We start from the raw sequence: 24526 nt of genomic DNA, 5'->3' as shown, positions 1-24526 counted from the left end.
CTCATTTCTCTTTTTGGGTCACTTAATAAGAAAGACCCTCACCTTGTTATTCTTGTCAAACCCTTCCTCCTCTTCCTCTTCTATCTTCAGTTCCGAGAAGCCCGTCTCTTGCAAGGAGAATGTGTTCCTGTCTTCCTCTGGAAGAACTGGAGGGGTGAAAGGAGCGAGTAGTCGTCTTCCTGGAGGGGGGCACTGGCAGGAAGGGAGGCGACTGGATGAGTGGCCAGCTCCAACAGGCGCTGGGCCTCCTTGGACTGGTTGGTGTTTAGGTACCGGACGTAGAACTTGTCCGACGTACTGAGAACAAACACATTATTAATCTTTGTTTTTCTAAACAAGGGGACAGTAAGAACAGTAAACTGAGAAGCAAAGCTCACGCGTTGCAACAGCCGAGCAGATGTCTGTGAAGGTGGGCCTCCTCATCCCCCCCCAGGCAATCTAGAGGCTTCAGAAGATTCTTGGCCCCAGTTTTGGCCCCAATATAGAACTCCAGGTCCTGCCGGTCCTCCTTCAAAAGGAAAAAAATGTTGGATGTTACAGACCTCCTGTAAACATTCAACTTCTGGAGGAAGATGGTAAAATCTTATCCAGACATTTGGGGATCTGAAGAACTGTTGGCACCGGTCCAGATCTGCCGGTGACAAGATACGCAGCTCCTTGGCAGACTTCACCTTCATCAGGAGGATGGCCAGCGTCTTCTGAAACTGCACGATACACGAGTGGACGGTCTTGCGTTAGACAGGCTATCTAACGCCCCTCTGGGCATTAGATAGCCTGCTCTCCTTGGATGGAGTGTCCCTTAAAATACTTGAGGAACTGGTGGATGTGCCATCCAGCTGAAAGAGAGGTGAAAATTAAGTATCTATTGTTTAGTGGCCTGGCAGTTCTCCTATGAATAGAAGAGAGCTGCTCGCCCCTGGATTTTCACCATGTCATCCTGCTGGCTGTTCCCGGATGACATGATGACAGGCCCTCACCCTGACCTCACCCTGAACATCCTGGAGAAAGCCTCGTCTCTGGTTTGGCGTGGGGCATGCGCTTTCCCGGAACATCCTGTGTAAAGAATCAGAACATATTTGTCAAGTGATCTTTTCATTTTGAGCATTTACCAGCATTAAAAGTAGGTCTGGAAAAAAATCATATACCAATGGCTTTTGGGAGGAGGAGATGTCTGTTCAGCTCATCCCCCATGACAGACTCATCCACAGCCAAGGCCTGGGTCTGGGGATTCTGGCTCTCGGCTTATGGTGTGGCCTGGAGAGAGGGCGCTGTAGGCCCATGAGTAGAGGGAGTTGCAGAGGCAGAGGGTGAAGGCTGGCTGGACCCTGGCTGGAGTGTGGAGGTACTTGTATCCGGTCCGAGCTTATGGAGCTCCTGCCTCTCCTGCTGCAGCTCCCTCCCCAGCTTGCGGCAGCTGCTGCAGTCGGTGTGCGGGGGGGGTGGAGAGGGGCTCCTGGGTGAAACCAGGTCCACTCCCTCCTCCATGTCACTCCTCAGGTGTAAGGAGGAGGCCATAGGAGGATGGGGCTGCGTCCCCCTCAACAACCTCAGCTCTTTGAGGGTCTCGTCGTATGAGCAGTCTGGAAGGCGTTACGCAGCAATCCGTTCTCTCTTCTGCAGCTCCCGGCGGCCGTGCTGGAGGTGTTTGTCCAGCCTCCAGGAACTGTACTCACACCCTTCCACAGGGCTGGGTGTCTTCCTGATGTTCACCCTCCCGTGAGCCAGCTTCAGCACACGTAATTTGGAAATGTTAACTATGAACAGGTTGTGCTTCGGTGGAAGAATAATTCACAGTTGCAATAAATAGGCTACATACTATCTTGGTTTCATCCCAAAAAATTGTGGGTTTTCCTAAGAATTGTTTTTCCACTAAATTTGACAGGAAGGGAGCAGAGAGAAGGGGAAAGGAACTGAGGACAGACTTTGAACTCGGGTCGGTCGCATTGAGGCCTCTGTACACGCAGCACCTGCTCCTAACACGCCTTTAAAGTACAATTTGCTGCTGAGCTCACCAGCCTGATTCTCCTCGCTCATTTTTTCACTCACATTTGTGACTCTGTTGTTGTAAGTAAGGCTAGCAGAGATTTTTAAGTCAAAATAAGTAATGTGATTAGTATCTGTAATGTAATAATAAAGCTTTTAGATTAATGACATGCATTCATCTAAAAAATCTATAAAATAAATACAATAAAATTGAACTAGTTTTTTTTTTTTCATGGGGAATCTGTAACTATAGTAACACTGGTAATTATTGTGTGATTATGCAGCAGCATAATCACACCCACAAAATAGATGAACTTATTTTAATTAGTTTTACACATCTTTACCATGTCATTTAATGTGGCCAGCAACATTGTAAATATTAGAAAACCTATTCCACTCCCTCTTTTCCTTTTCATCCAATCTTTTTCTTTTTGCATTTCCTTCCTTCATTACTGTGCCAACCATTTTTCTCTATTTAAGCTCCTAAATGATAATGTTAAACATAATTCAAGTCTCTGTAATGGAGGCGACCTAGTTCCCCCCACTGACTGCCAATCTCCCGGTAACTTTTGTTCCCCGTAATCTTCTCACCAAACTGACTTAGCTGTCCTGTGCCTGTGTCACTGCTAATTTTATTGATGGCACCATCTCACAAAAAAAAAACAAAAAAACAGAGAGCATGCCAGTTCGATTTTCAGCTGCAATCTTGTATAATTTCTGCACCTTTACCCTCCACTCGGGGGGCAGTTGTCTGGAAGTTAGTATATCACAATTAAAGTGAAATCGACAATAACTGAAGGAGCATTGAAAAAAGGCAATTAAAAGTGATTAACCACCAGAACCATGGCTCGGCTCTGGTGGAGAAACTCTGCTTAAACGACACAATCAAAAAAGGGGGAGAATAATCATTTCATGAAACCTTCTCACTTAATGCTCTGTGGGTGGATGCCCTGGATGAGTATTTTTTGCTAACAGTCTTGTGGGCTATTTGAAAATGCACAGAGGTGAGGAAAAGGTGAAAAAGTAAATAAAATGAACTATCTGTAAGTTAAAGAAAGTTGAAACACACTTTAATTGTTAAGCTTCCTGAATTCATCTCTTAAAATTGTCTTTGTCTTCATCAATTCAAACCAATAGAAAAATTAGACTCTTTGCTTTAAACCTCTTTAAGTTAGATTCTGTCCATTTCAAACTAAAACCAATGTTTTTTCTGAGGAACAAACCCAAAGACATAACATTGGTTTGTGCCAACCAAATGTGACAGAGTGTATTTTCTGCCTTTTTGTTTTCCTTGTCTTGGTTTTTGTGTTCAGTTCAGGTATTCCTCTCTGTTTTGCCTTAGACAGAATCTGTGTCCATGAATCTGTTTTTGACTCTTCTCCTAAGGTCAGGTCAAAAAGCTTACAAGTACAGGAGGGAAATTCCAACACCTCTCAACTCAGCAAGTTTCTACAAATCCAGAGTAAATCTGACCTAAAAAAATCCAACCTGAGCCCATAGGCCTAATAAACTTGGCACAAAGGGCACCGGACAAAAATCAAGACAATCCTGACATCCTATGTAATTTTGGTGTATTACCATAGTTTCCTCTATGTTTTCCCAATATCTCTGTGCTGCAATCTGTGCTAAATGTTCCGTTTCCTCCCTGTTTTGCATGGAAAGTGTTCCTGTTGGTCTTGCAGGCAACATCCTGCCGAAGTGGAACATCTTACACACAAACGAATGGCAATTCATGGACATTTGGGACTGCATTGTGTAGGAAGGCATTGTACATGCTAATAAAACACACAATCTGTTACTTAGTAGAATTATTACAATAAAGGTTGAGTTTTTTGTGCTGACCTGCTCAGGAAGTGCCATGCCTCTGCTGGTTACAAAAATGAACCCAGGAATGATTTTATGAAGGATTTTCTCGGCCCAGAAGTCTCTTCACACTGTGACTGTAAACAGACTCATGTCTATCCCAACATGACTAACACTGAACTCACAGCTGACAGCTCACGCCTCCTTTTCTCATACTGCAGTCTTTCAGCTGTCTCCGTCCTGCCCACCTAATCTCAGTTTTGTATCAAAGGGCGATGGCGGATCGACGACAGCTTCCACAAACCCTCAGACAATAGAAAACCAGGAGCTGAACAGGCTTGTGTGCAGTAATAATCCACGTTACGCTGCAAAGCATCAGCCGACGCAGATGCACAACAGATGGACCCCTTATCCTGCCTTCATTTAAAACTTCATCACAAGGGAAAAAACCTAAATGATGGGTCAATTAGGCTGGAAAACATCAGGCCATAAAAACCGGATTATAGATTCATTAAAAGAAGGGAGTTCGCTAAGAATTCCATTTGCAATCATTTTCTGCCATTGGAACGTGTTTAATGTGAAATGATTTTTCTTCAAGGTCAAGATGTTTTCCTCTTTAACACTCTGACAATGCTGCATTGCAGAGCCATAACGTTTAATGTTGACTACAGAAGCAGATGATGACATTCATTTTCACATAAAATACAAATGTTATTTTATGACTTAGTTGCTTGTTCTTTCTGTCCTGAACAGCACAAACTTTATTTATTTATTCTAATAGGATTCCAGCTTTAGCGATATGTTCAGAATGAATATTCACTATTTTTTTAAAACATTTTGTGTGTCCATTCTTAATGTGCCCTACTGGCACACACAGACATACACGCACGCCCCCTCCCCCCACACACACAGTTCACTGAGGGCTGAGCCATGGCCTGTGATAGCAGTGGAGATGTCACAACCCAAAGCGACAGCTTCAGAGCGCTGATGTTGTGTGTCTGGTCACAGCAGGTCATGTTTTGGTTAGCGTGTCCTTGAGCATAATGCTGAGCCGCCTCATTCCTGCCTGAATGCACTCCGACCTTATGACTCGGGCAAGCTCTAATTAAAGCCTGCATAAAAAGCACATATGTTCGCTGATAAAACATGAGGATTTTTCGTCCTATTTTCAAAAACAAACAAAAAAGTTCTCATTATGCCAGTCTTGATCAAATGACAATACTACCCTAAGGCAGCAGGACAAAAAGTTAGAAGGTTTCTGAGGTAGAAAAAGCAGCAGTCAGAAATTTACTTCAGCAAAATTCATTTTATCTTTTTAATGATGTGCTCAAGCTATTTGGGATTTTTTTCAGTGATGACAAATGCTGCAAGACAAAGTTTCAATAAATTTTACAAACAGTAACACCGTAAAATGGATAAAGAATGCTAGGTAGGCTTCTGAAATGGAATCAAATTCAACCTTATTTAAAATGCATGAACTCTGCATAAAACCAAGCCTAGTAAATTCCAGCTCCTTGTCCCAGGCTTTCCTTCATTCAGGCGGTCGGGGTTCTCAGCTGTTGTGATCATCCCCCACAGTAGTTCTGTTCAAAAGCAGACCATATTGATCAACATATTTTTCTATTTCATATTTTATTTTGTAGTTTCATATGTCATTGTTATTGCCGGTGTTTTAAGACTCTGAAGCTGGCAACTGTATAGACCAGGCTTTAAAAAAAATTGGCCTTTATGGCATGTGCCCAATGTCTTTGTATCTAAAATCACCCACCGCTTTGTTATATGTTCATTTTTTTAAAATCCATGTTAAAGTGAGTTTTATGTTCAGGGATTGCCTATTTAGTTGAAATTGGTCTTTAAATTGTATCTGATTCCCAGCACAGAGCCTTGTGACCAAAGCCTTGACCTCTGTGTTATTAAAGTCAGTACAAAGGGGGGAATTGTATAAGAAGTCCCTTTTTTTTTTACTGATATTGGAGTTTTAAAATGACAATGACACCAGCAGACAAGTCAGAGAATTCCAAAGATATCACACAATTCAAGTTTAGGGCCTGTGGACGTCTAAACTCATTTTACAGCAATCCTACCATCAGCCGTCCAGGTCTCATCTAACACTGCTTCATGACTGACTATGAGCCCTGAATACAGCATGAAAATTGTTGTCTTGTAGTTTAAAAAAATGTATTTACCTAAAAAATAAAATTCAAGCGTGAATAATATGTTTTAGATAATGAATGCAAATTATGCTTTAGATTTTACTTGAGTGAAGAACGTTCTGAAAAAGGTAGATCTCAATGAACCAAAGTATTTCCGGTTGTGTTTGTCTGAAGATAATAATAATAATAATAATAATAAGAACTACAAACTGGGCCTCTTTGGTCTCCTGATGAGATACTAAAGACCCAGCTCACTACTGTTAGGCTCATCATGTGACATCTGGATGATAGTGTTCCTCCTGCTGTTTCTGACATCTTTAGCCATGTTTGGATTATAATCAGTATCCGTTTTCTCCTTATATCCACCACTGTTCCTTTAGCACCAAGTCTGACTGAAGCCTGCCATCAGCCCAGTCCTTATGAACTGAATGTGAAAAAAGACTCCATTACTTTCTTTGCCATGTTTTCTCACAATCCCCAAGGCCCTAAATGATAATCAGTAAAGGATCTCCAGTCCCATTGCTATGAGAAACGCACACAATAATGGTTATACCATTTTAAGTGGAAACTACATTTGCTTTCTAGGAAGTGTAACTGAATGCTTAACCTTTCTCCTAGGCATAAAATCTGTCTAAAGATATCTTCTTTTTTTCTCTATCAAATGTTACTAAATGTGTATAAAGTGTCTTGTACATGTATTGAAACATCCTGAACTCGGTGTACCCAGTGAGTAGTGTAATTAAGGTAGAAATCCAGCTGTTCTGTGAAGGAACAAATGCAAATCTACTAAAATATGGAACTGACATGTTGGAGAAGGAGATAATTAATCAGAGAGCAGCAAAATGTCTGAGTAATTCTGGAGGAGCTGTAGAGATCCTCCACTCAGGTAGGGAGTGGAGGATTGCCTAATCTGTTAACAAGTTGACTATCACAGCACTCTAACAGCACTGGAATCACTTTGGGAAAAAAATGTCTGCAATATAAAAGATAGTAGTGGCAGCATCATGCTGTGCTCAGAGCTGATGGGGAAAATGGGTGGAGCCAAATACAATCAATCCCAGAGAAAATTCACTTTTTAGTGGGACATAGACTGTGTACATCCAAACATTTTCTTACACCCTTGTCTCTCGTGGGGTCGGGAGGTGCTGGTGCCTATTTCCAGCGAGACATTTCGGGTGAGAGGCAGGGTCACACTGGACAGGCTTTCTTTATTATGAAACCCAAATGTAAGATGTTAAAGTTTACGATAGGGGAAACCGACAACACCACCTGGAATAACTCCAGGAAAATAGAATGGTAATAAGGACACAGGTACGTTCTACTGGAAATGAGACAAGATTTAGACAGTTCTACAAAAAAAATGTATTAAACTTCAATATGTTGTTTAAATTAACAACAACATGAAATTGAATGGTTAAAACAGTGAATGCCTTTTTAATGAAGTTGATTATAAAATGTTTAAACTTCAAAGGAAACTGAGGCTTACCAGTGGGGGGAGAGTAGCGAGGAAAGGGGCAACATCCAGTGAAGAAAAGGAATCACCCTTCACACTACAAAAACACGGTGCTCCAACAAAACACACAAGACAAGACACCGCCACCAGGGATCACCACCGCCACCACAGAAGCCTCAGTCCCTAAAAGAAAGACAAAAAATGAAACAATATGAGTAAAACAGTGTTACAATAGCACTACAATATTGCTTTTTATCCCGTTCGTAGTGCCATCAATGCTCCCTGCAGCGGGGGAAAGTTCATACAAATCTTTTAAAACATTTCATCGTAGGCAAAACAGCAGCGAGTGTACATCCAAATATAATAGCCGTCAGAGACTCAGCAGGAGGATTAAAAATAAAGTAGATTATTAATACAACTGCTGATAAAAACCATAACTTACGGTAGCTGCTTACCTGTAAATTACCACACGGCCAGATAAACAGATCCACAAGTTCGCCTGTGGAGCGCAGCTGTAACAGAATACTACATAAAGGCTTCGTTTACATGAGATGGATGTTACCTACCCACGCTAGCGCTTACCTTCCCGGCAACAAACAACCGAACAGTTTGGTCCAGGAGTTGGAGGAGCAGCAAGGGAGGCTAAACAGATCAGACCAGCTTGCATTAATTGCTACGATAAAAGCTGACAAACAAAGAAACAGCCACGCTTACCCAGCACAGTTCAGCAAACAAAGGAAGCAGAATGAGTTGACGTCATGACGCAAGTAGTCTTGTGGCAGGTAGAGACCTGCTTATATGCAGCAGCTGAAATTGGTCTTAAAGTGGAAGCGTACCATTTATGCTGCTACACATACATCCAGAGCTATAAAATGTGTGTGTTAGGATGGACTAGTCAAAGTCCAGGCCATAACAGAAGGGTGTACTTTCCTTCACATTCAAGCCAAATTAAAGGACCAAGTGTGTTCTGACTGATGTCAAATTGTTGACATGTGGTTACATGGTTTGAGACGTTGGTTTTTGGACACACCTTTATGGTCCACAAGACACACCAAGCTGAGCTTTTTTTACTGCAGTATATGTCATGGTGTTTTTCCATGTGTGATTTCCAACAGTACAGTGAAGACATTGATCATGGCACAGATTAACGATTATTATGAATTCACAAATTCAGGGAACTAGGAAATAATTCACCAGCTCTTTTTTCAAATTATCTGGAAAAAAAAGAATGGAAGGCATCGGTGTGATGCCTGTATTGGACCAGACCCATGCAGAAGGAGTTTAGTGTTTTAGTCCAACATTGCGTATTTACAAAATTCAAGATTACGACCTTGGACAATTGCTCCTCAAAACTATCCATTCTGCTCTGTGGCTGAAAAATTGACTTCTGGAAATGGAATAGCTGGTGTTGTCTTCCACATTATCATACACAGCCATGAAATTCTGACCAATCAAGCAATAGCTTTGCATGCAGAAGGATCGAAAAATTTTGACTCCTTGCTGAATGACATGAGGCTGAGGACACAATGAGGTGATTTCCATTGTCCAATTGCAACAATGAGACTCAATTCTGGCAGTTTGACTCGACCATGCAGGGATCTTAAAATTCTTAAGTTATAAGATGGAAATGTTCATGAACAGATTTCAACTTAAGGTATCTAATGCAACTTGAATGAGTTATTTTGATGTAATAGTCATCGCCTATTACATGTTACAACATTTTATTCTGATTTCTGTAAAGAGATACATAATTGTAGCTGAAGCTTGAACAAACTCAACTGTTTACATTACAGGGCAACTATTGCTAAGTTAAGTATGTAGGAATGTTATGCCAGGAATTACCCAGTTCCCCACTGTTGACAACCTGACTGACCTCAAAGCCCAGGAAGCGAGTCTCGACCACTTGAGCGGAGTGCTTGGGTTTGAGGTTTCATCTGGTCCACCATTTAGCAAAGCCGGTCATTTTCTGATCTTTTCCCTTGAGGCCAGTTTGCCATTGGCGATCCTGATAGAGGCTCCAAACAACATTGGCCCCAGCATCACAGGGGTACTCTAACCTCTTCACCCCATTAAGGTGGTGATTCTGTGGAGAGGTGATGGTTGGATGAATTGGGTGAATGGACCAGAGCTTTGTCTGAAAAAATGGAGGTATTACTAAGTTGAAAGCAGAGTTCTTGAGCCCGTCTAAATGAGTGTCTTCCGCAGGGTGGACCCCTGCTGCTCCTCTGCATTGAAGGGAGTCAGTTGAAGTGAATCTGGTAGGTGCCTCCCTTGAGGAGGCAGACCTACAATAACCCATAGACACAATCTTTCTGGCCTCAGAATGACTTGGGTTTCTCTAAACTGAGGCTGGTGAGTGCTGCTGGGGAGAGGGCTATCTGGGTCTCTATTTTGGACTTGTTACCCTCCTAGAACACTAACTTGGTCACAATTTGAAGAAAAGTATGTTTTGCAATGATAAGGAGCTACACACATATATTTAAAAGCAACTTTTTTTGGCTGAAAGTAGCTGGTGAAGTTGCTGGAGTGTCTAAGCCAATGCCTTAAAGGTGTGAAAAGACAAAATTGAAGTTTACCACAGCATTCGAGCACCTCATATAAAAATAATAAGCCACAGCGCTTTACAGTCCTTTACACACAGGAAATAATACAATCCAGAGTCACACAGTGAAACCTCCGTTTCTTTCATTGATTTTTGTTTCATATTGTTCATTTTATGCCATATATTTTCAAGATGAAGAAAGGTTTAAAAAGTAAAACTTTAAAAGTATTGAATTTATTTTTCAGTTGGTTTCTAACATATACACAATTCTTCATTTATATATACATTTCTTTTTCCTGTTTCTCAGTTCAATGATGGATAAGTTCATGGAAGTGAGAGTTTGGAAGAAAGATAAAAGTATCCCTTTGGTGCTGCACTGAACCAAGCCTGGTGGTCAATATCCTCACCGAGACAAATCAAACGCCCTCCGATGTCCAGTAGCCTTGAGCCATTTAGCACATTTTCAAAGTGCTTAGACCTCAAACCTGTACAGAGGCCTGCTTTTAACTGATGCCCAGCAGCAGCAGTCCACAGAGCTCCAGAATAATTTTCTGTATCCACAATGTTATGACACTCTGTGTCAGATATCACCTTCACAGGTACGCAGCCTGTTTACACGTACACATCTCCCTGATCTCCCACTGCCTCTGTTCTGCTCTTCAGAGTCAGGAAGCTGACTTTGTTAAATTCACCTGCTGCCCCTGCGAGGGGAGGCTTGGACCTGTCAGTGGCCTTCTGGAGTCACTTCGTTGTAGAATCAATATATGTATGAAAGCAGTTGGTGGAAGCAGCATCGCCTCATTAATACCAATAATCCAGTTTGGAAAGAAAACGCAAATTTCCGCATTTATTTTTTTAAGTCGGACTTTTTTTCTGCTGTTGGTTTAAAGGCGCGGTATTATGTGTTTTCTCTGCATATACTGCCATTTCATAACACATTCAAATAACTGTGTTATCTTCAGTTGATAAGGAATGCTGTATATTTCAAATATAACTGAAAATAAATTTTACGTCATAATTTTATGCCTTAAAATGGGGCCTCTGTTTCTTTAAAAAGTCCTGCTCTTTCTGAAACTCCATCTTCAGGAAGTCATCACAAAGTTAACCCTTTAATGTTTTTACCAGCGTTATTCTGAGAAGTAGCTCCTGTAATGAGCTCAGCAGATGTTTGCGGAGTCATGGGTGACGGCTGGTTTGTCCTGACCATGAAAAATAGACCATCAGACTGTCTGAGGATTTTAGAAGAAGATCACACGTCTACGAGTCTGGTAATTAACAAAGTAACTGCCACAGTAGGAGTGACCTGAAGTTTTATCACAATGTTCTGTAGTAGTATTGTGATAACAATAAGAACTTTTTTTAGGTAACTGTATGACTGTGACAACATGGAACAGCGATTATAACCCCACAAACAAATACTGATTTTGATAAACATATCGATATGTAACATGCTAAAACATCAGTCACAAAAAGGAGGATGATTTACATCACTAAACTGCACAGAGTAACTGCACTTAATCATATATAAATAAATATATTGATATTTACAGTATATTAATATTGAACAATCAATCAATGGAGAAAGTAGTAAAAGTAACAATCCCATCAATCCAATGCCAGAGATAAGAAATAAATTCAGGTGCAGCATCTTTCCTAGCCTGTCTAGGCTTTGCTTCGTACAGAGAAACAATGGAGACATGGACTCTGTTTAAGTTTGAAATGATTGGATCTGATTTAACCCAGTCATTAACGTTTGGTTGTGACATGTAAGGCACTAGCTCGATCAAGAAAGAAGCTATGCTATGAAGTTCAATGAACTTATGCTGATCTCTGTGGGGCCAGAACATATTTCCCAGCAAGAAAACATCTTAAATATTCTTCTCATCCGACTTTATTTCATCAATATTTGGATCTGTGTCTCTGTTCACTTCTTCTGCTGCCGTTGACAAACTACAATCATAGGCAGATCAGAATTCAAAAACAGACATCGTTATTCACAATTCTTCATGGTTTCTGGCATAAATGGTACACTAGAAAGTTAATGTCAAAGTTAATGTGTTCTCAGATAATCTCAATCCAATCTGACTAAGTTTACAAAAATAATCCATCCAGTTTGAAGCATGAATTATTTCAAACATTTTTCAAGGTTAAAAGCTTCTGTATTTTTGATGCCATATTTTCTACCTTTTTGTCTTGTTTATATTCAGTTTTTTAATAAAGGCTTGCATCAGGACCGGCTGTCGTTTAAGTCAACTCTGCTGCCTGAACGTATCATTTTCTGCACTGATGTTTTTATTGACTCAGATAAACACTATTATTTAGTTGAAATTAAAGAACAGAATGGACATATCAGAAAAAATGCAATCATAAAGCAACAATAATATGAAATGTAATTTTCAAATGTTATATTCACATCAATATTAATAAGTACTTGTGCCTGTCCAGCTCGTGTCCAGAAATTCAACACCAGCTTTTTTCTTTTAGTCCTGTTTTCCTGGAGAGTCGACGAAAAGATGTTTGAATTTGAGAAATAAATCTTTAATTCATATCAGAACTGTCACTGCACCTTTATGGAGAAGCTAAAGGCTCTTTTCTGAATTTTTGACCTGTCAGAGAATAGGGAGTTACAATAGTCCAGCTATATATAACAGCTGGACTATTGTAACTGTATATAACAGCTGAAATAACAAATGCGTTATCCAGCTTTCTGTGTCACACTTGGACAGGAAACTTGTAGCTTAGACAATAATATATCCTGTTTAAAAGGGAAATAAAATGATATGTAATTTTAAAAGATAACACCAATACTCTTTACATTATTAAAAAGAACCACTTTGATCCCATCCAGAGTCAGTGACTGAATAAGCAACTTGGTGTTTAAAAGCTCTGTCAAGAAAAAATATTATCTTCTGTCCAAGCAAAATGTTGAGCCTAAAAAAATCCTGTGTCTGTTTCACAACATGAACCACTGAGTGCAGCAGATTCACCAGGATGCTGTTTACTCACATCAGCACTGACTGAGAGAACACGGACCTCTTCTAAAGCTGAAAAATGTGAGCGAGCACAGTGATGGAAGTATCCATCTGAGGCAGAGAAATAAGCAGAGTGTCATTTCTAACTGGCCTGTACCTCCCACATGGTTGAGTAGGAGAGAGCAGCTCAGATGTCTGATGGATTCAATGACAAACTCACCAACATCCCACGCTGCTGCTGCTGCTGCCGTATTGACACTGCTGGGAGCCTGTAATGGCCCGAGACTGATGAGCTGAGTCTAAACTCATGTGTGGAGCTCACATTATTCATTAGTAGATTATTTATGTTAAAAATAAACAGTGGCATGCCCCCCCTGTCTGTTCTAGAGCAAATAAGGAAGAATGAATCTGAAGACAAAATCTTTGCTTCACAAATAGTCCTGACATTTCCCTGACAGCAATTAGCACTTCTCTCTATTCAAGCCTGTGAAAATTAATCTTATCAGCATTTTCCCACATCAACTGTCTACACATAAATGTCAAATTGATTACTGATAACAATTCAGGTTATGTACAGTTTTGATTATAGATCAAAGTTCTTCATGGGTTTTTTTTATTATTTAATAACATACACACTAGACAGAGAATTATGCAGATATATTACAATCTTTCTACAATAGATTTGTAGGACTTTTCTTCTGCATTTCAAAGTTTCATTTTGATGCCATGATCTAAAATCATGGTTATTTTACCTTGCTGCCATTATAAATGATGAAAAAAGAACATCAGGACTCCCTCCACTAATTGAGTGAAGAGACTCTTGGAGATCCAGGAAAAACCTTTGAGATCTCTGTCCAGGAGAGAGCAAACAAAAGAAAACCCATTTTCTCAGCTTCCTCATGTATTGCAGACAGAAAAACATCTCCCATGTGTTCTGGTGGAACCCAGATTACAACAGTGAACACTATGACTGAAAAACATCAAGTAATCTCTCGTTGGCTTCTGCCTTCCTCAGACACATTAAGCCAGCTCAGTATGGTTTTATCTGACCTACGTAAAAACTCATTCCCAGTACAGCTTGTAGGTAGAATAGGTGAGGTTCTGTAGAACATAGACTGTATGTTGCCTCACTACTACTAAAAAAGAAAAACGGGCCTTTAATTTCAGTAAAATAGCTAAGAACTTTTCATTTAAGCCTTTTTCCCACCAGTTGTTTATATTTTAGAGCCAACAGCTGATCTCTTATGAAAAATGCTCAGGCTTCTTTGAAAAACTGGCTGCAGCTGAAAGAAGTGATGCAGCCGTGTGTTTCAGAGTGATTAAAGGGAGAGTTTAATGAATTAAGAAAGCGGCGGAGCGCTCTCTGGGCTTTGATGTTTTGAATCTTGCTTTCGGAGTGGAAACGCAGGTGTTGCCAGACTTCTGTTTGTCTTTCAGTCGCTGAAGATGAAAGAAGAAAGTCTGAGTGGCTGAGTGAGCGCGTGCAGAAAAACACGGCAGTATGCTACAGCAGCAGCAGTCCTGCTCTGCAGAGCAGCCTCCGATGATACGCCTGCCTGTGACATATCAGTTTGACCCTGGGCCGACCCAGGGCTCAAGTGTGGCGGTTATGAATGTGTGTGTATCTGTGTGTGTGCGGCGCATATGGTGTCAGGGCTAATGTGGCGTACCATGACATTCTGATAAATCTGCAGCGGCCGGCGCTCTGCCCTTTCACAGCTGCTGACTATGTTAATGGAGAGTGGAGATATGGGGTCTGCTGCTTTCTCTGTCCTCTGGCCTCCATTGAAGGAACTTACAGTAGAGATGGATTAGATATTTAAGCTGATCCAGCTCATTGTTCTAACTGGAGCATGAATGTTTTGGATTCAGGTAATCTTGGTAGAAACTGGTGGATACTCTCGTACAAACATCTAGAAATTAAAATAAATTTAAAAAAAAGACTTATCTCGATGTCTGTGGATTGCTCTTCAAAACAAATCCTTAGTTGCTAATATTTGTGGGTATTTTCTGTCCTTTGTGTTTCCTTTAAAAGTGGCAGTGCTTTCTATCCTGCTCTTTTGATGTCAAAGGGACTTCCTTCTTCCTCTCCAACGCCTTGATTTTGCCTGGATTGGGTCAATTGATTGCTGCAACCTGCACTTAATTAGCCTCTTTTCTGTTTTTTTTCCTGACTGAATTATTCACTTATTCACGATGAAGGCCCCACTCCTATATGAAAGTAGGATCTGAACTAATGAATGACAGAGCAAATGTTAAATTAATCAGAAAATAAGAAAAAACAAATAAGCATAACGTAAACCATCCACAGAAAGGACCGTATCAGTCAATCTGCATAATACAGATCATATGAAAAACAGAACACTCTGCCATTTCTTGTGAGAATAGAGTAGAAATAACCTTTATTGTCCTTTGGTGGGGAAGTTCAGGTTTATCTGTACAAAGATTACAGGCAAGTGGAAAGTTATGGATTCACATGATTTCATGGTTTTGAAAGTGTTTGCTGATTGCGTTTAACACAACAGAGTTTCTAACATCAACATCTTGATTGATCATATGTTTTCATTTTCTTAGGCTCACTTGAAACTAAATTTCATGTCACACAAACTCTAAACATCTGATGCAGTCACTTTGGCTCAGAAACAGAAAAAAAGTCACATCACACAGAGTTAGACTGGCCATCAGGAGAACTGGGACTTTTCCCAGTGGGCTGGTTTGATGTTTGGGCCACAAAAGCCTCTTTTCACTCTCATTCTGTGTCAACTCTTTGTCTCAGTGAATTGGAAATATTTTTTAAAAATACACTGAATTGAAATTCAGTGTAATTTACATAAAAATGTGCTACTGTAGATTTAACATGTAAGATTATAATTACGATTTTGATAATAACAGACAAGAATCATCTAAAGAGGCAGGAAACTGCTGGGCTGGAAATGAGTGCCACTGTGTCCCTGTAGGAAAACTCAGTGGAGGAACATTTGGGAAGTCTGCTTATTTAGTTAATGCAATTCATGGACATCAACAAACCTTTTGTATGGCAGACAGTAGAAGCTGTGAGTTTGATCCCACTCTGTCCTATTATGCATGCCACAATTTTCATATTTTTATCTGTACAAAATGCTGAAAAATATATTTCATATTCCCTCCCCTTCACTTATATGCACTACTATATGTTGGTCTATCACATAAAATTCCACTAAAGGTTACGAATCCTTTTTCAAATCACTGTTGGTCAAAGGAATGACCCCGAGATGGTCAACATGAAATGTCATCGTGGAAAATACCTGCCATGTGTTTCAAAAACAGATTTCACACACCAGTTCTGTTCATAGCTTTTCATCACCCTTCAAAATGACAAGAACATAGACTGTACAGAGTTAAGTCAAAAATGATTCAGATTCAAAATTATTTTCAGTCCAACAAAGATTTTTGTTTCTGACAGGAAATGAGGAATCTCTCAAAAAATAATAAAACAAATGAAAAAAAGAGAAATGATCCATTTTTAATTATTTCTTTTTCAAAAAAGGGCGTGTCAAAAATGATAAACAACAGGTAGAATATCATCTTGGGCATACCGGTAGATTATTTTAAATGTAAATGTTTTAGGAGTATGAATAATTTTAGTCTTGACTGCATGTTTCAGATATGAAGTAGAAGTTTGTGTCTTAATAATTTGATTACACTTTCATGTTACATATCTTACGCTTTTAACATCTGTGCTGAAAATGTATTCCTTATGGATCAGCAACAATCATGGCATAAAGTCTGAAACCTTTAATGGTATTTAATTATGTCCTAAAATTAAATCTGATTACATAAAAATGTGTATTTGTGTTTTTGGTTTTTTAATAAAGAAGAGAGCCGCCATGTATTACTGAAGGGATTCTAATCTTTTAACTCTGTTTGTTCTCAGGCTTGTTTTAGACATTAGATGTTTCTTTGGTTCCTGCATGGCTAACCTGATACTTGAGCTGATTTGCAGACTGCAGAAAGAGCAGAGCTCCACAGTGGCAGCACTGCTGCCTTACAGCAGGAAGGAGTTGGGTTTGAATTTTGGCTGGAGGACATTTAACATGTTCTCCCTGTGCATGTATGGGTTCTCTCCTGGTACTCCAGATGCCTTCCATAGTTCAAAAACAATGTTAGATTACCTGGTCTCTATAAATTGTTGTCAGGTGTGCAGGGGTGGGCGTGTGTGTGTGTGTGTGTGTGTGTGTGTGTGTGTGTGTGTGTGTGTGTGTGTGTGTGTGTGTGTGTGTGTGTGTGTGGGTGGTTCTGGTTGTTTGTCCTTTGGATTTTCATGTTGTCAAACACGACCGAATTGCAAACTTTCGTCAATCGTGACGGTCCAGTGTCACTGGGTCAAGCCTGTTAAACACAAACAATATAGTGTTAAAGCAACCATTGCCTTACCTCTTAAAATGAAACATTACATTAAGATTTGCCAATATTTCCCCAAGTTTTCTCTTCGTTTTTTTTATATTTCAGTCTTATGCTTTGGGTATTATATGTACATATATATGTACATATATACATGTACATATGTACATGTATATATAGTACAGACCAAAAGTTTGGACACACCTTTTAATTCAATGAGTTTCCTTTATTTTCATGACTATTGATATTGTAGATTCACACTGAAGGCATCAAAACTATGAATAACACATGTGGAAATATGCACTAAACAAAAAAGTGTAAAACAAGTGAAAATACCCCTTATATTCTAGTTTCTTCAAAGTAGCAACCTTTTGCTGTGATTACTGCTTTGCACACACTCTGCATTTTCTTGATGAGCTTCAAGAGGTAGTCACCTGAAATGGTTTTCACTTCATAGGTGTGCCCTGTCAGGTTAATAAGTGGGATTTCTTGCCTTATAAATAGTCATGAAAATAAAGAAAACCCATTGAATTAGAAAGGTGTGTCCAAATTTTTGGTCTGTACTGTATTTTATTTTATAGTCCCAAGATGTTTATCTTAAGAGGCTGAAATTGTGCAGTAATATCTATCCAGCGTTAGTGGTAGCCTCTGTTGGACACCATAAAAATGTCTTCATTATTCATTTAGAGAAACGTTTGCTAGCTTTTGTGTTCATGAGCTTAAAATGAAGACTTTACATTAACTTTCATGCTCCAAGATCACAGCTTGAAATTCACCTTTTGCATGCACCTTGTAAAAACAAGGTATAACACCTTACACTTCAACAGTTGCCGAGTAGCATGAAATGAAGTCATTTCATAAATATAATTATTTATAAAGGAGTGGTACAAAGACAACTTAAGGCAAATGAAGCAGAGTGTGTATATTGTGCTCTTGAGTGAGGCTCTCATTATGTCTGATCAAAGTATATCCAGCAGGGCAGAGAGCAGGAGTAGAGACGAAGCGGATGATGAAAGTACCGCCTGTCATTTGCTCAAAGGACAAAGAAAAGGCACCTTGTAGCCCCACTAGCCCGGCCTAATGTCATCATCCCCACAGCTTAGGGAAAAAACTGGTCTACATGGAAGCAGGCTTAGATTCACTCCATAATCTGAAGACAAATGTGAGATTGAGCAGTGTCTTAGAAACCTCATTTACAAAACACAGCTACACAACAGCAGAAACTGCCTAATGCTGACTTAACAACATGATAATTCACTCTCTGCCTGCGTTGTTTGATGGAGACGGTTCCTGTGTTTCTGGCTGTGGGGTTTGCTGTCGTCATGCTGCAAAGTGGATCCGAGATTGATCAGATGCCTCCCACAAGGTACGGCGTGATGAATAACATTCTAAGTGACCTGAACATGAACAAATGAGGATCTTCAAACAAAATGTATGATTACATACTATGTAAAGATTTCGCAGCAGCCATCTTGTCTTGCGATCCCTTTTATTTTTTTTTTGGTGCCGTTATCTCATTTTGCTCTTTTTGAAGAAAATCCATTTAAGTCTGAAGTACATTTAGTGTTTGAAAGTCTTATGAGTTGTGGTCTCATTTATCACTAAAATATGACTGTCCAGTTAGTTGTGAGTGTCTTAAGGCATGTTCACACCAGCTCTGTCTGGTTCACTTTAATTAAACTCTAGTTCAGTGGTCTCCAACCCCCGGGCTGTGGACCGGTACTGGTCCGTGGACCAATTGGTACCGGGCCGCGCAAGAAATAATTAAATATTTCCGTTTTATGCATTATAATTTTATGTACTATGATTTGGAGGTGAGTTATGTTTTTTCATAGTTAACATTTTTAAAAACATAACCACATATAATAAACATATATAAAAATGACCTTTACATATAGTAACAAACATTTCCACATATCACCTCCATTGTCCATCAGACTCTCAGTTGCCATGTCAACTGTTTGGGATTCCCCTCTGTCACAGCACTTTCTGATTGGCTACCTGTCACATTCAATAGATTGCATTCTCGCTCCCAGTCAGAGAAAACCCCACAGGCAGCGATAATCGGGCCAAGACAATGTTGAATATGACTGATTTTAGATCGGACATATTCAACACACCACCACGTAACACATCACACACTGCAGGACGTTGTAAGATTGTCGTAAAGGAAAAGTCGGGGGAAAAAAATAAGGCTTTAGCGGGAACACCAACATGCAGAAGCATTATCTGATGGTCCGGTCTGCTGTAATAAAAAGGTTGGAGACCACTGTTCTAGTTCATTTGCCTAGTTCAAGTCCGTTTCGTTGGTGGAGGTGTGAATGCAGAATCGAACTCTGATATGAACCAAATAGGCCTGTCGCGATAAACGATAAATCAATTGATAAATCAATTAATCGTAGGATAAATGAAAACTATCAACCTCATTTTAATTATCGGCACTATCGTCTCTTCCGGCCTTTTTCTCTTTCGGTTAATGACACTGAATGAAAAAAGGCTCAACTCCGGTGCTCGCCACTGACTCCTCCCTTCCTCATTTCCTTAGTGTTATGCCCAGCGCACAGGACACGATCTTAGAGTTGTCGATTGTCGGCCCATTTCCAAAACCGGCTAATGTGTGACAGACCACACATTAGCCGACAGAAATCCTAGGTATAACTGTTCCATCAGTTCGTTCCTGCAGTGTGGTGTCCAACAATGGGCACAAAATAATGGCTACAAGTCCAGTGAACTAATTTTAAAACCAGGCATTAATCAATGCTTTACTACAATCTACCTGAAATGCATGTGGCTAGTGTCAGTCCTGACTGAATGAAAATCATTATAACCTATTTACGTCACGTTAACGAAGAACAGCTGAAAAGTTACGGGGTTTATCAACTGCAGTAGCAATTTTGCTCCAACTCCTCCCCTTGTCATTTCTATATTCTTTGCACAAAATGTTGAATAAACATTAATGTTGTTTCCACATATCATCTCCAATGTCCTCTGGACTTCAGGTTGCGCTGTGACAGCTGTTTGGGATTCCCCTCCATAATATCCCCTCACAAAGCACAGAGGAGAATCCGTGCTTTCTGATTGGCTACCTGTCACATTCAACAGGCTGCGTTAACGCTCCCAGTCAGGGAAAACCCCTGATTTAGATCAGAGCGGCCACGATGATCTACTGCAGGGTTGCTCAAACTTTTTGAGACCAAGATCTAATTTTTCTCTCACCAGCCAGTTAAGATCTACCTCATGACACGAAGACATAAAAATTGTAAATTAAACTCTATTGACTTATTTTATATGCGAATATACATCAGTTATAGCAGAAATAATAAAGTGATAGAAAACCTAATGCAGTATATTTCTTCCTCAGTGAGATTCTCCTACCGTTTTCGGCCACTGCAGACAACAACACCTATCCCCAACTAACTGTGACTACAGGCCAGGTTGAGAGACAGTTGGAGCGATTACACCAGGGGAAGGCTGCAGGACCTGATGGCATTACACCACGGATCTTGAAGACCTGCTCCATCCAGCTGGCCCCTGTACTGGCACACATGTACAACCTGAGCTTGAGGCTGGAGAGAGTCCCGCTGCGGTGGAAGACATCACATGTGGTTCCTGTTCTCAAGAAGCCAAGGCCAGCCGACCCAGAGGACTACAGACCAGTCACTCTCACATCTCATGTAATGAAAGTCATGGAGAGACTGGTCCTGGCCCTGCTGAGGCCTCAGGTGAGGACGTTTCTAGACCCCCTGCAATTTGCCTACCAGCCCCACTTAGGAGTTGACGATGCCGTCATCTTCCTGCTGCAACGAGCACTGTCACACCTGGATGGTGGAGGAGACACTGTGAGAATCACATTCTTTGATTTCTCCAGTGCCTTCAACACCATCCAGCCTCTGCTGGTAGGTGAGAAGCTGCGGAGGATGGGTGTCAACGACTCAGTGATCTCCTGGGTGACTGACTACTTGACAGGCAGGCCACAGTTTGTCCGTCTGGGCAGTGTCCTGTCTGATGTGGTGGTCAGTGACGTAGGAGCTCCACAGGGAATTGTGCTTTCTCCCTTTCTCTTCACCTTGTACACCACTGATTTCCAGTACAACTCTGAATCATGTCACCTACAGAAGTTTTCTGATGACTCAGCGGTTGTCGGGTGTATAGGGGATGGAGGGGAGGGGGAGTACAGGACACTGGTGGACAGCTTTGTGGAGTGGTCTGACCAGAATCACCTGAGGCTCAACATTAGTAAGACCAGAGAGATGGTGATTGACTTCAGAAGGAAGAAGATACCTTCACGGCCACTAAAGATCAAAGGGGAAGTGGTGGAGGAGGTGGAGGATTACAAATACCTGGGAGTTGTAATCGTCAACAGACTGGACTGGGCATCTAACACTGAAGCTGTGTGCAGGAAGGGGATGAGCAGACTCTATTTTTTAAGGAAGCTGAGATCCTTCAATGTGTGCAGCAAGATGTTGGAGACCTTTTATCACAGTGTTGTTGCCAGTGCCATCTTCTTTGCTGCTGTGTGTTGGGGAAGCAGCATCAGAGCCAGCGACTCTAATAGACTGGACAAAATTATCAGGAAAGCTGGCTCTGTACTGGGACTGAGGCTGGAGTCCCTGGAAACTGTGGTGGAGAGGAGGACACTGAAGAAGGTTCTGTCTATTATGGACAATCAACAGCACCCTCTCCACCACATAGTGGACAGACAGCGGAGCACCTTCTCACATAGGCTGCTCCAGCTCCGCTGTCGTAGGGACAGATACAGGAAATCCTTCCTGCCACATGCCATCTCACTGTACAATAAAAGCTAAATCTTTGTTCTGCACTAATCAGTCCAATTTTGCACAACTGCACTGTGGCACACTTGGTGTACATATATTTACATATACATACTGTATCTGCATTTTTTGAATCTTTGCAAGGACTGCTCTAAGCTGCTTTTTATATTGACAGCATGTTATATTACTTTTTTATTTGTCTACAATTGCTACTCAGTGGTGGTTGTTGTGTGTCTTGTCTCTATGCTGTAACTGCAAAATAATTTCCCTGCTGGGATGAATGAAGTAATTCTATTCTATTCTATTCTATTCTATTCTATATTTTACATTCTCTCTCTCTCTTTGTAGTTAAGCACACCCGTTGCCGTGGCAACTGCCTGCGCCCCGCAAGCGGAGCAGCGACGTTAAAAACGTAACATTCAGTCCGTTACAATGTCAAGTTTCCAGACTTGATATTTATTTCTCGATTATTGGTTGATTAGCTAATCAAACTCCTGCTCTGCTAGTCAGTCTGTCTTTGTCGCCTTTTTTTTAATGGAACTGAAACGCACTGAATTGCGCAACACCTTGTTGAAAGAATAATTACTGAGAATATAAATTTTAACAGGTTTTGTTTATTTAATATATATATGATAGTATATTAATACTAATATTAGCATTAATTTACTATTAATATTATTAATAACAATAACAATAAAAATTTGTAGTAGTAATAACAATAATTTTAAATAATTGTATTAATATACTAATATTAAAACATTTGTATTATTATTAGTATATCAATACTAATGTTATTCATTATTATTATTGCTACTTCAAATTTTTATTGTTGTTATTATTATTATAAACAATTTCAAATGTTCTTCCAACAAAGAAGATGATTGTTGATATCAGAATGAACAGGATCAGATCAAACTCTGTTTCCATTATGGGAGAAGAAGTGGAGGTGGTTGAAGAATATAAACACTTCGGTGTTCAACTGGACAGGAGACACAACAATGAAGTGTCTATGAGAAGGGGCAGAGCAGACTGGGCTTCTGGAGGGAGCTAAGATCCTTCAAGCTTTGCAGCAAGATGCTGCAAATCTTCTATAACAGTAGTCCCCAACCTTTTTATCACCGCGGACCGGTCAAGGCTTGGCATTTTTACTGCCGCCCGGTAGGAGGGGTACGGGGAGTGTGAACCGTCAGACAGGCTTCTGCATGTGCCCGCTAAAGTTTAGTTCACATGGCACCATTTTAATTTTTTTGCCCCAATTTTTTCCTTACGTCAGTCTTAGAACGTTCTGAGTGTGGCTTGCGATAATCGTATCCGATCATCCTGCTGTGTGGTCAGTTACGTAGAACGTTGGGACCTCTCCAATCTAAAATCGAGCATTTTCAACATGTTGATTGACTTGGCCCGACTATCGTGGTGTGTGGACCGGTACTGGTCCACGGCCCGGGGGTTGGGGACGACTGTTCTATAAGTCTGTTGTTGAGAGCGCCATCTGTTATGGCAGCATCAGCCAATGATCTAAAAAGATCCCTGGCAGAACCAGCCTGATAAAGAAGGCTGGTTCTGTTCTTGTTCTCTTCTGGGGATGTCCGTGGAACCTCTGGAGATGATAATGAAGAGAAGGATTCTTCATAGGATCAAGAAAATTCTGGACAATCCTGACCATCCTCTTCGCAAGGCTGTTTTGGAAGGGAAGAGCATCCATCCTCAGTCAGAGGCTTCTTCAGGTTCAGTGTGGTACAGACCACTTCAGGAGAGCTTTCCTGTCGACAGCCATTTTCAATGGCTCTTTGAAGAATCTTGATGAGCTATAACATTTAATTTTCTTTGAGATCAATAAAGTATTTTTGAATTTGAACTAAAACAGGAAATTTAACAGTGTAATTAAATTTAAAGTTAAGCTCTCAATACTTGGCTTTATGATCCCAATAAATAAGCAAGTCCACAGGAAGAATATTGTTGGGTAAATTGTATTATTAGTATTATCAAATATTTGTTGTATCATGTAGCCTTGTAGTTACATTTAGATAATGTTTCTGTGTGTTAAATAACTTTGATTCTATCCTGAGACTTCCCTGAGAAATAGAGGTGACAGCTACTCTCAGCAGCTGTTGCCCTGCAGGACTTCCTACAAGACAGAGGTGTTAGTTGCTCCCAGCAGAGTTTTACAAGCCTGCAATAAACTCTGCTCTGTGCTACAAAGCCGTTGCTTTGAAGCTATACAACGTGTCCTATTCGACGCCGTGCCTGGAGCAAGAAGGATTTAGATTGTAGATAACATGTGTTTAGTTTAGTGATTGTCTTTTAGCACTGCAACTAAAATGCTTTGACCCCACCCCATAGAGTTGCAGTGCTCAGTGTGAGTTCCTAAGAGCAATAAAAGAGAGGAACAGACAGATGTATTTCAGAGCGGTTGGAGATTTGTAACTGAAAGCACATCTCTGTCTGCTCTCCTCGCGAGAAACAAAGAA

At 40.5% G+C, this 24526-nt stretch overlaps 2 long non-coding RNA genes across 2 annotated transcripts; one reads left to right on the top strand and one right to left on the bottom strand.

Annotated features, from left to right (window-relative positions):
• Positions 1 to 7281: 7281 nt before the first annotated feature.
• On the bottom strand, positions 7282 to 8210 carry LOC114137753 (uncharacterized). Its single transcript, XR_003594089.1, has 2 exons — positions 7848 to 8210; positions 7282 to 7575 (listed from the first exon to the last, which is right to left on the bottom strand). It is a non-coding gene; the product is annotated as an uncharacterized LOC114137753 (long non-coding RNA).
• Positions 8164 to 24526, top strand: LOC114137755 (uncharacterized). The gene is made up of 3 exons (XR_003594092.1): positions 8164 to 8174; positions 8312 to 8314; positions 24420 to 24526. It is a non-coding gene; the product is annotated as an uncharacterized LOC114137755 (long non-coding RNA).

The sequence above is a fragment of the Xiphophorus couchianus genome, chromosome 22 (genome assembly GCF_001444195.1).
Source record: "Xiphophorus couchianus chromosome 22, X_couchianus-1.0, whole genome shotgun sequence".
Lineage (NCBI taxonomy): Eukaryota > Metazoa > Chordata > Actinopteri > Cyprinodontiformes > Poeciliidae > Xiphophorus > Xiphophorus couchianus.
This window is presented reverse-complemented; position numbering and strand designations above follow the sequence as displayed.